The 11684-nt window shown below is 40.1% G+C and overlaps 1 long non-coding RNA gene across 1 annotated transcript; it reads left to right on the forward strand.

Moving 5' to 3' along the window:
* Nucleotides 1–731: 731 nt before the first annotated feature.
* Nucleotides 732–11380, forward strand: LOC143933216 (uncharacterized). The gene is made up of 4 exons (XR_013263050.1): nt 732–962; nt 3295–3464; nt 10872–10992; nt 11172–11380. It is a non-coding gene; the product is annotated as an uncharacterized LOC143933216 (long non-coding RNA).
* Nucleotides 11381–11684: the final 304 nt, after the last annotated feature.

Genomic DNA, 11684 nt, shown 5'->3' on the forward strand with positions numbered 1-11684 from the left:
TTGCTGGCGGGGTTCTCTATTTTTCCGACGGTAAAATTTTCGATTGGAAATTCTGATCGTTTGTAGCAATTCCAACGCGCAAAATTCCTACGCATGCTCAGAAACAATTCGACGCATGCTCGGAAGCATTGAACTTAATTTTCTCGGCTCATCGTAGTGTTTTACGTCACCGCGTTCTTGACCGTTGAATGTTCAGTTTGTGTGACCGCAATGCAAACCAAGCTTGAGCGGAATTCCGTCGGAAAAACCGTCCAAGATTTTTCAGATGAAAACTCAGATCGTGCGTACGGGGCATTACTTACACTTTAATCTGCAACATAATGCCGCCTCACCACCATGTCAATCTCTCTCTGAAAAGTGATCCACAAAAATCATAATTTCAGGAGCAAGTTCAGCATCATTTTGTAAGCTGCAATACCATTATCATGCTGGTCACAATTATGTTACAACAGACTATTACAGTGTATCATGGCAGGCAAATAATTGGTTATAATATTCATGGATGGCTTAAACAATTAGTCAGCTGAATGTTCATGTACATTTTAGTGTTTGACTAATGGAATGTGGTGAGAGCCGTATCTATTAGGACTTTCTTGGAAAAATGCTTCTGAAGTATACATATGAATGAAGATCGACTTGGGAGTTATTTCCCCTCCACCTTCAAATTGCCTTGTATGGAATGATTGTTTGACTAGCAGCCCCTCCTCGCCCCTCCTCGCCCCTCCCTTCCATCCCCAGACAGCGAAGCTGCTTTTTTACAATGGGACCATTTTTTAACCTTGAGAAAAAGGAAAAAGATTCACATTTTGGGAAAACAATCTATAAATAGATACCCCCATCATCACTAAATCATTTCCTGAGCAACTTACTGCAGCGGAACAAGGGATGAGAACTCTTTTCATCCACTGGGTTTTGTATCGGATCTTTCCGTTTGGTTTTCACTTCACATCCCAAGGACAGAGGTATACATTCAAGTAGATGTAATCTCTAAATGAACTACATTTAGTTTGCTAAAACGCTGTGTATCATAAACAATTGCATTTTTGTAGATAAAATATGTTTTCTCTGTTTTTTCATCCTTTTTTTACATCTAAGCACTGCTGATCTCCTGCAACTTTTTGCAGAGACTTTCTGTGTAACATACAATACTTCAGCAATGTAAAAACAAAAGTGCAGAGCCTAAGAGCCGGTTCACACAGCGGGCGATGCGAGGCGACACGACTCGCCTCGCCTCGCTCTCGCAAGTCGCCCCCGTTCTGTACAATGGAACTGTTCTGAGAGGAGCGACTCGAGTCGCTCCGACTCAGAAAAAAGGTTCCTGTACTACTTTTGGGCGACCTCGGGGCGACTTGCATTGACTTCTATACAGAAGTCATCTGCAAGTTGCCGCTGAGGTCGCGGCAGGTCGCGGCGAGGCAAGTCGGAGTCGCCTCGCCTCGCCTGCAGTGTGAACCGGCCCTAACTGATCAACAATGAATATAATCATCTTGTATTCAAAAAACAAAGTAGAAATAATATATTTATGACAAAAATAACCAACAAAAACGTGACTTTTAAAAGTACATAGGAAGTCCCACAAACATATGATAGGCTGGCCATACATTATACAATCTTGATTTACAATTTTCCTTTAGATGTACCAAAACCATATAATATGAGATCAACCCTAAACACTTTCAATTTGTATGCAATCAGGTAGGCCCTTGCACTACATAGTTGAAGGTAAATCTAAAAGAAATTGAATAAGAAAATTGTATAATGTATGGCCAGACTTAGTAGTAAATAATGACTCCAATAGTTGTCCATGTGTAGTATTCATCCAACAGCCCAAATACAGTATCTCACAAAAGTGAAGTAAATATTTTATTCTATCTTTTCATGTGACAACACTGAAGCAATGACACTTTGCTACAATGTAAAGTAGTGAGCGTACAGCTTGTATGAGACTTGGTTCACACTGGGGAGACTTGTCAAGTGACTTAGCCGCCTGACAATTTGCGTTCCGTTCTGTACAATGGAACCGTTCTAATAGGAGCGACTCAAGTTGATCTGACTTAGAAAAAGGGTTCCTGTAATACTTTGGGGGCGACTTGAGGCAACTTACATTGACTTCTATACAGAAGTCATTTTGCAAGTCGCTGCTGAAGTCGTGTGAAGGTCGCCTGAGGCAGTCGCGTTGCCTCAGTGTGAACCGGCTCTAACAGTGCAAATTTGCTGTCCCCTCAAAATAACTCAACACACATCCATTATTGTCTATACTGCTGGCAACAAAAGTGAGTACACCCCTAAGTGAAAATGTCCAAATTGGGCCCAAAGTGTCAATATTTTGTGTGTCCACCATTATTTTCCAAACTGCCTTAACCCTCTTCGGCATGTAGTTCACCAGAGCTTCACAGGTTGTCACTGAAGTCCTCTTCCACTCCTCCATGATGACATCACAAAGATGGTGGATGTTAGAGACCTTGCACTCCTCCACCTTTCGTTTGAGAATGCCCCACAGATGCTCAATAGAGTTTAGGTCTGGAGACATGCTTGGCCAGTCCATCACCTTTACCCTCAGCTTCTTTAGCAAGGTAGTGTTCATCTTGGAGATATGTTTGGTGTCGTTATGCTGGGATACTGCCCTGCGGCCCAGTTTCTGAAGGGAGGGGTTAATGCTCTGCTTCAATATGTCACAGTACATGTTGGCATTCATGGTTCCCTCAATAAATTGTAGCTCCCCAGTGCTGGCAGCACTCATGCAGTCCCAGACCATGAGACTCCCACCATCATGCTTGACTGTAGGCAAGACACACTTGTCTTTGTACTCCTCACCTTGATGTTGCAACACATGCTTGACACCATCTGAACCAAATAAGTTTATCTTGGTCTCATCAGACCCCAGGACATGGTTCCAACAATCCATGTCCTCAGTCTGCTTGTCTACAGCAAACTGTTTGCAGGCTTTCTTGTGCATCATCTTTATAAGAGGCTTCCTTATAGGACAACAGCCATGCAGACCAATTTGATGCAGTATGCGGTGTATGGTCTAAGCACTGACAGGCTGACCCCCCCACCCCTTCAACCTCTGAAGCAATGCTGGCAGCACTCATACGTCTATTTCCCAAAGACAACCTCTGGATATGACGCTGAGCATGTGCACTCAACTTCTTTGGTCGACCATGGCGAGGCCTGTTCTGAGTGGAACCTGTCCTGTCAAACTACTGTATGGTCTTGGTCTCCGTGCTGCAGCTCATTTTTAATCTTCTTATAGCCTAAGCCATTTTTATGTATAGCAACAATTCTTTTTTTCAGATCCTCAGAGTTCTTTGCCATGAGCGGTGAGAAGCAGTAAGCAGTAAGAAGGGTTGCTGGTTCAAATCCCAACCACGACACTACCTGCCTGGAGTTTGGATGTTCTCTCTGTGGCTGCGTGGGTTTCCTCCAGGTACTCTGGTTTCCTCCCACAATCCAAAGACATGCAGGTAGGTTAATTGACTTCTGTCCAAAATTGGCCCTAGTATGTGAATGGGGACCTTGGATTTTCTCCCTTGAGGGTAGGGAGCAATGAGAGTGCAATGTACAGGGATAGGGACAATTGTAGACACTCACTCAGGTTGAACTGGATGGACTGGTGTCTTTATTCAACCTTACTAACTATGTAACTATGTAACTATGAGGTGCCACGTTGAACTTCCAGTGACCAGTATGAGAGAGTGAGAGTGATAACACCAGATTTAACACATCTGCTCCCCATTCACACTGGAGACCTTGTAACACTAACGAGTCACATGACACCAGGGAGAGAAAATTGCTAATTGGGCCCAATTTGGATATTTTCATTTATGGGTATACTTACTTTTGTTGCCAGCAGTTTAGACATTAATGGCTGTGTGTTGAGTTATTTTGTGGGGGCAGCAAATATACAATGTTATACAAGCTGTAAACGAACTACTTTACATAGTAGCAAAGTGTTATTTCTTCAGTGTTGTCACATGAAAAGATATAATAAAATATTTACAAAAATGTGAGGGGTGTACTCACTTTTGTGAGATACTGTATATCACCATGTTTTGCTCCAAACACCACCTTTGCATGCTAACCAGCTATTAACCTGCATCAGAAAGGCAGCAGACAGTTTTTAGCACTGACAGGACATCACAGTATGGGCATTTATCCGCATTGTAATCCTCCACTCACACAAGAAGAACGCTCACCACACCGGAGTGACAGAAAAAGATATATATTGTAGTAATTTATTCATAAAATCAGCTTCTAGCCATTCATTAAGTCCATACAACAACATTTACAGGTATAGAAGAGTGTACATTTACCATGTGTGGACATTCACTTACCAAGATGGCCAAGTGAATTCACCCCAACACCTTTGGGATCAATTATGGTGGAGACTGCGAGACAGGTCTTTTCGTCTGCATCAGTGCCTGACCTCACAAATGTGCTTCTGGAAAAATGGTCTAACATTCCCATAGACACACTCTTAAAACTTGTGCACAGCCTTCCCAGAAGAGTTGAAGCTTTTATAGCTGCAAAGGGTGGGCCAACTCAATATTGAACCCTATGGACTAAGACTGGGATGCCATTAAATTTCATGTGCGTGTAAAGGCAGGTGTCCCAATACTTTTGGTAATATAGTGTATATATAGTCCTCAAGATCTCTCATGTTCTCACATGTCAACATCCTTCATTGTTAGTTCTCACATGCCAAGCTCCTTCATTATATGTTCTCACGTGCCACCACCCTTCATTGTTCGTTCCAACATTCCATCCCCTGGGTATATTTTGTGTATGCATGTGTTGATAGAACCTAGTGGTGCTGACTGTACCAGTGCGGTCATGTTCAGATGCCATGTCCTGGTAGGTATTTGTACATGCCTTAAAAGTAACAGCTACCTTTATGGACGACAGAAACAAAGCTTAGGCCCATGTACTGTGTTAAAAAGGATGTGGTCAATGCACATTATCTGCCATCATAATTTCTTTTCCATTTCACATTTAGAACTGTCTGCGTCACTTACAGATTATTATTTTTATTTGAACCAATCTCTTAAACATGGCTCCCCCTCTTCCATATATTGTATACCATACAATAGCAAACGCTGGCCAAAACAGAAACCAGTGACAATTAAACTCTTGTAAGGGAACACTATTCTAGGAGGTGCCATACATTTGTTAGCATTTCCTGCATATGTAGACATAGCAGTAGTTTCCACATTCTATAGGCGCATACTTAATTGTCCTCTGCAGATTTTGCTGTTTACATTAACTGCAGCATTCCAGCACACATTTCCCTTTAGACAGAACAAGCGTGTAAAATTTACAAAGGTACATAAATACACTAGAGCAAGGGTGATAGAGGTAATAGGAACTGAAGCTGCCCATACACATATGGATTCTTCAGGCTGAACGGAAAAAAATCTTACCAGTTCCTCCATCCATTCTCTGCTTCCAGTTCTGCCAGTGCACAACACAACTGGGAGATGGATAAATCTCCCACTGTGACTGTTGCATTTTGGCAGCCAGCCCGCCAGTTGTCAAAATATGCGAACAGCAGCTGCATCTGATTCAATGTAGCCAATGTTCAACTGACAATTTTCTGCCCGGCTCCTTTGATTTTTCAGTCCAGGAACATTGGGCAGGAGGCAGCTGACAGGGAAAGGAATTTGCTCTGGGTATAGCCAGCTTTAGGATCTAAACAGAACTGTCTCAACTGGAAGCAGACAGTGGGTGAGTATAGCCCAGAGCCAAAGTACTAATAGGTCCACATTCCAGGTGTAAGCCAATGAATTGAAAGGTCTATAGGACATTAAGGACAGGACATGGTGGCATATTTAAAGCTGAATTGATATAAACGACACAAATGAATGCAGCTCCATATTCATGAATACATCATCAAATGTATTTTTTTAAATGCAAGAACAGTAAGTATCTGCATTTGACATAGTATGAAGCTCTTGCAATCTCTGTAAAGTGGCGTTCAGATTAGAGAGGGAAGACACAATGGTGCCAGTCATTGTGCTGTCTTGGGGAGGCCCATTTTGGCATCTTCACATTCGTGCCAGAGGATCTTTCCCAGAATGTTCCCATATACGTTTTTTATCTGTATATTTAGCTGTTGCCTAGAGTTCATGCATATGATATCAGATATAGTTTATTGTGCAATGATAGTAATATATAAGTGTATACTTCAAATCCCAGACTTCAGGTGGCTCTGTAGGGACACTAATAAAAGTTATGCACTTCAATGCTCTTCATACTAAGGTAGTGTTAATACTAAGGTGAAAAAATATGAATACCTCTATATCAGGAATTTTAAGGCAATTTGAGAAGAAAAAAAATGTATATTTATATAAAAAAAAGTTTATTACATATTAATTAAATATGATTAAAATTTAATATTTTTTTGAAACAATACAAAAAGACATATAATGTATCATGATATTGTGCAAAATTTATCCTGAAGTGCTATTTTCCAACTATTTGCAGATACACCATCCATGCATGATGCAGGTGGTGATTGGTAGTAGGGACAGCCAACGCGTTACGAAATGCAAAATATTTTTTCTTTAGGGATTTATACAACTTCTAAAAATACAAGATATAATTGTCTTTTAGAATCCGTATACATGAATCTCATACAAAGCATTTGTAAAGCATACCACATCAAACTTACATTTTCGGCTATATCACTGGAAAAAGCATTCCTTCAACAGGAATAGGAATTATAAGTGTCTGTATAAAATTCCCTTCACAACATACAAGGACCACTGGATGGTATCCAATAAAGGCACCCAAAAAGGAAAGGAGGAAGTAGGTGATATTCGAACTGCAAAAATTGAAAATAAGGGAGAATAAAACATGATAAAATAACTCAAATGGGTGATATATACATATTCTCCTAGATGATTGCTTAATCAATTCTGATAGAAAACCATCTAGAATGGAAAATCAAAGCTGCCCAGAATAAAGAGAGGGATACTCACTAAACAAAGCCTCCAATGTGTCCCTATAAATAAGCTTTTATGTATAGGCAAACTTCTCTTTTAGGTCCCAGTGAGTCCAGGCATGGGTTATTCTCTACTACATGAAGTCCTTCTGCCCCCATGTGAGGAAAACAGCTTCACAAAAAAACGTCCACACTGTGTTGAGTGGAGGAAGGAATGGCACCAATGCAGTCTCTGGCGTCACCCTATATTGCTCATGCGCGCCGTACTTACGTCACACATAGCGTGACGCGGTGATGTCATGCGTGGTCGCATAATATCCTGTCTCCATAATGACAAACGTCCGGAGAGCAGGATAGCGGCCATATTGAAGAAGAAAACCACAGATACAATATCTCCAATGATTGACAGAGACTGACACACTCAATCCCAATATAATAGGAGAAAAATCACAGCCTCAATATAATTATATACAGGGGGCTGTGTGTGCCGGGTATGTATGTGAAGGCATACAGACACAATCTCTATGCTGAAGAAATGTTGCCCTCACCATTACATATAATATTAAACAATAACAGAAAAGTATGCCCCATAGAATAAAAATGGGAGGGTCTCCTGTCCAAACCCACAAGCAACCTATTTATGACTCCAAATTATTAAGAACAATTAAGGTGCAAGCTTCTTTTATGAAGGCCCGAGGTGTATTGGTTGGAATGATTGAAATACGTACTTGATCGAAAACTGTGAAGTTAACCTTGGGCATCCTGTACCTGTGCCTCTTGGCTACATGTCTGCCAAGAGGCAAATAAAATTGCCAAGTTGCATACTGTCAGAAACCATGAATCAGACCGAGACAGAAGTACAGTTAAATCACACTTGTTTAATAATAAAAGTAAATAGAACAAACGTAGTCAAAACAAAGTTCGGTAAGAGCCGGTTCACACATGGGCGACTCAGATTCGACTTCAGGTCGCCCCTAGTCGCCTCAGGTCGGACAACATGTAAAAATCAATGTAAGTGAATGAGAGCCGTCTTAATGCACACTACTGAAGTCGCTCCGACTTCAGAAAAGGTTCCTGTACTACTTCAATCCGACTTGTAGGCAACTGGTACCCGTTGATTTCAATGGAGGTCACCTCCAAGTCGGATCTCCGTCTATACGGAGGCGACTCTCACAGAATTATCAGCTCTCAAGAGGGAACTCAACGCCAAATTTATGGAAAAAATTTGGCGTGGGTTCCCCCTCCGAGAGCATACCAGGCCCTTAGGTCTGGTATGGATTTTAAGGGGAACCCCTATGCAGAAAAAACTGCGTGGGGGTCCCCCCAGATCCATACCAGACCCTTTTCCAAGCACGCTACCCGGCCGGCCAGGAAAGGGGGTGGGGACGAGCGAGCGCCCCCCCCCCGAGCCGTACAAGGTCGCTTGCCCTTAACATGGGGGTGCCTTGGGGAAGGGGGGCCGCGCGGCCCCCCACCCCAAATCACCTTGTCCCCATGTTGATGAGAACAAGGGCCGTTGGTTGTCGGGGTCTGCGGGTGGGGGGCTTATCGGAATCTGGGAGCCCCCTTTAATAAGGGGGCCCCCGGATCCCGGCCCCCCACCCTATTTGAATGTGTATGGGGTACAATGTACCCCTACCCATTCACCTGTGAAAAAAAAATGCAAAAAAAAAACACAACACAGGGTTAAAATAGTTTATTGGACAGCTCCGGGGGTCTTCCGTCTTCGGAGGTCTTCTCGCCGGACTCCTCCTGCGCAAATGTCATTTTCCAATGTTTTCTGATGTTTACCACTGTTTTCCGATGATTTCCAATGTGCCCGCCGCCGTTCGTAAGTAGGAGTCATTCGCAAGTTGGAGGTTCGTAACTTGGGGGCCTCCTGTATTTTCAGAAGAGGTATAAATCCCTGAAGAAGAATATATTTTTCACATTTACATTTACATTTCAAAACGCATTGGTGTCCCTACTACCAATCACCACCTGCATCTGCAAGTAGTTGGGAAATACAACTTCAGGATGACTATTGTGTAATATCATGATACATTATATGTCTTTTTGTAGTGTTTCAAAAACATTTTGGAATTTTAATCATGTTTAGTTAATATGTAATAAATCTTTTTATATAAATATACAGGTTTTTTTCTTCTCAAATTGCCTTAAAAATCCTGATATAGAGGTATTCATATTTTTTCATATATACAGGGATGATGGAAATTTACATGCCAAGCTACATGAGTCTTTAAATATTTTGTGTTAATACTAAGGTAGCTAGATTAATTATTTATGGATGGCTGATCCTCTTAAACAAGGGGAGGTTGAACTAATTTAATATAGTGTTGTCATTGTTTGGTGGATTGCTTCTGATAATTGAACTAATACACAATATGACCAGTAAAGGAAAACATATGGTTGCTTTCATGGACATCCTTGCAAATTAACTGCATTAAAGTGGATGTAAGCCTTATTCATGAAATTTGAGCTGGGCACATATATCTGCAGTGTTTTGCAAAGCACTGTGCCTTGTGGCTGTCTCCTGCTCTGCTCTTCTGTTATACGCCTGATAACTCCTGACAAGTTCTCCATCACATATGATAAAAGCAGCCAGAGTTTTGTGTTGGGGAGGATGCTAAATATAGATTAACAGAGCCCTGAAATATTCAACGATCAGCTCTGAAAGACTCTACCTATGAGGAGAGAGGGTGTGTGCCTTTCCTCCAATCAGCTGTCTTAACTGAATGCCCAGACATCACTGCAGTGTTGAATAGGAAGAGAAAATCTGAACTTTCTAAACAGTATATAAAGCTGGACAGGAGATATACAAGTAAAACTTATGTAGGGAGATTAGTTTCATCCCTTTGTATCATCTGACGCTGTTCACTTCACTGGGTATATGTGAGGGTTTACATCCACTTTAATAGGATTCATGTTAAACTATATGTATATTCATTTATTATACACGTAAGTAAAAAAGGTCCTTAGTCCATATAGACAAAGTTCCAATACTCAAAGCAGCACTCCAATCAAATAAATTAAGTATTATCAGCATTCACATGTAAAAACATATGAAAAAATCGGTAGGTGATGAGACAGTTCAATTGATAGGTGAAAGATTCTACTTTATGATTGATAGGCATATACTATTCACCAGAGTCCACATCATGTCAAACACACTCCCCTAGGGGTTTACACCAAAGAGATGTAATTCAAAAGTCTTGAACACACCAGGTATCTCCCGTTTGGTCTGGTTATATCAAACAGCTCATCGCCCAGGGTGGTTTAGTCATGTAAAAATAGGCTCCACATAGCGTTACACCGTTTTAAAACTTTATTCAAGACAACCACCCCCTTAAAACCACACTTACACAACATAAATTGTAACAGGCATTTAGTTGAATAATCAAACGTGTTATGTGTTATCACCAATAGGTATGGAATGCCGTCTGCCATCCACCGCATCCACTACGTTGAAAGTATCTCTTTGTTCCTTCCTGGTAGTGACACACATACATCACTTCCGGTCACCGTAAGGTCATGGTCTGACGTGTTTCGTCATCACAACTTCAACAGAGAGCATGATTTTATTAATTATAGGGTAGGATAAATAATGATGATCCATATAATCCATACAATTGACAACTAAATAGTATATATAATATACATAATAGTATAATTGACAACTAAATATAAAAAAAATATATATATATATATATATATATATATATATATATATATATATATATATATCTCAACTTAATAATTAGATATACTCTTGTTATTATAGGTCTGTATATTAATATATTCCGTCTGGATATACCAACCATAAAACAGTGGTCCCCTTGTAAATAAAACATATTTATTAGTAAATTACATTTGCTATTACATATAATATCTACTATACAATTATGAATAGTATGTGCTTTTTTCGTAGCCTAGACTTTTTGTCTTCCCTGTGGCCATCTATTCAGCCGCCTTGGTCATCACTACATGGGCTCCAATTGCTGTTACAAATATAGACAACATCCATTTTCAGAATTTCTATGATCCAATAGGTATGTAAGTTATTTTTTTTTTTTAAATACAACAGCCAAAATGTTGTTAGATGTACAATGCAAATTTATTAAGATAAATGTAAAATGTATGTGATTTGAACCTTGTTTGAACCTTATCCTGTATATGTATACTGTTTTTACCAATATTGAATTATAATCTGTATATATATTTTTTACAGACAGTTTGTCATGCACTTCAGATTGATGCATACAACTCCTGAAGAAGCCAAGTATTATTTAGCGAAACATGTCGAGATTAACGCATCTATTGTAACATGGAATATGTAAATTATGGTTGTTGATCAGAAAAAATTTGATTGTCTATGACTCTTGGTTCTAATGAACATTTTTAACTCAAATTTAATAAAAAATGAGTACATTTTAAAAATGTTTGTGTATCAGTTTGCACGTTTAAAGTCCCTACTCCCTTTCTGTGTGTATATCAAAACCATTAAAGTTCTGTAATTGATCCTGAATGCCCTGGAGCAGGGCATTTCGAGGATGAACTTTTCAAAACAAAGACGCAAAGGACACTGTTTATCTTTAAACTGGAGTTTTTCACAAAAAAATTAAGGTCTTGTTGGAAATTGTAAGTATAGAAAGGGAGGTTTGTCTGTCATATGTTTCAATGAACACTGTTTTATTAAAAGTAGTACTAGACCCAGGACCCTGAATTCACTATATCTGGCCTC

This window comes from Lithobates pipiens, unplaced genomic scaffold (assembly GCF_037356315.1).
Source record: "Lithobates pipiens isolate NorthernLeopardFrog02 unplaced genomic scaffold, aLitPip1_a1.2 Scaffold_27, whole genome shotgun sequence".
NCBI classification, from domain to species: domain Eukaryota; kingdom Metazoa; phylum Chordata; class Amphibia; order Anura; family Ranidae; genus Lithobates; species Lithobates pipiens.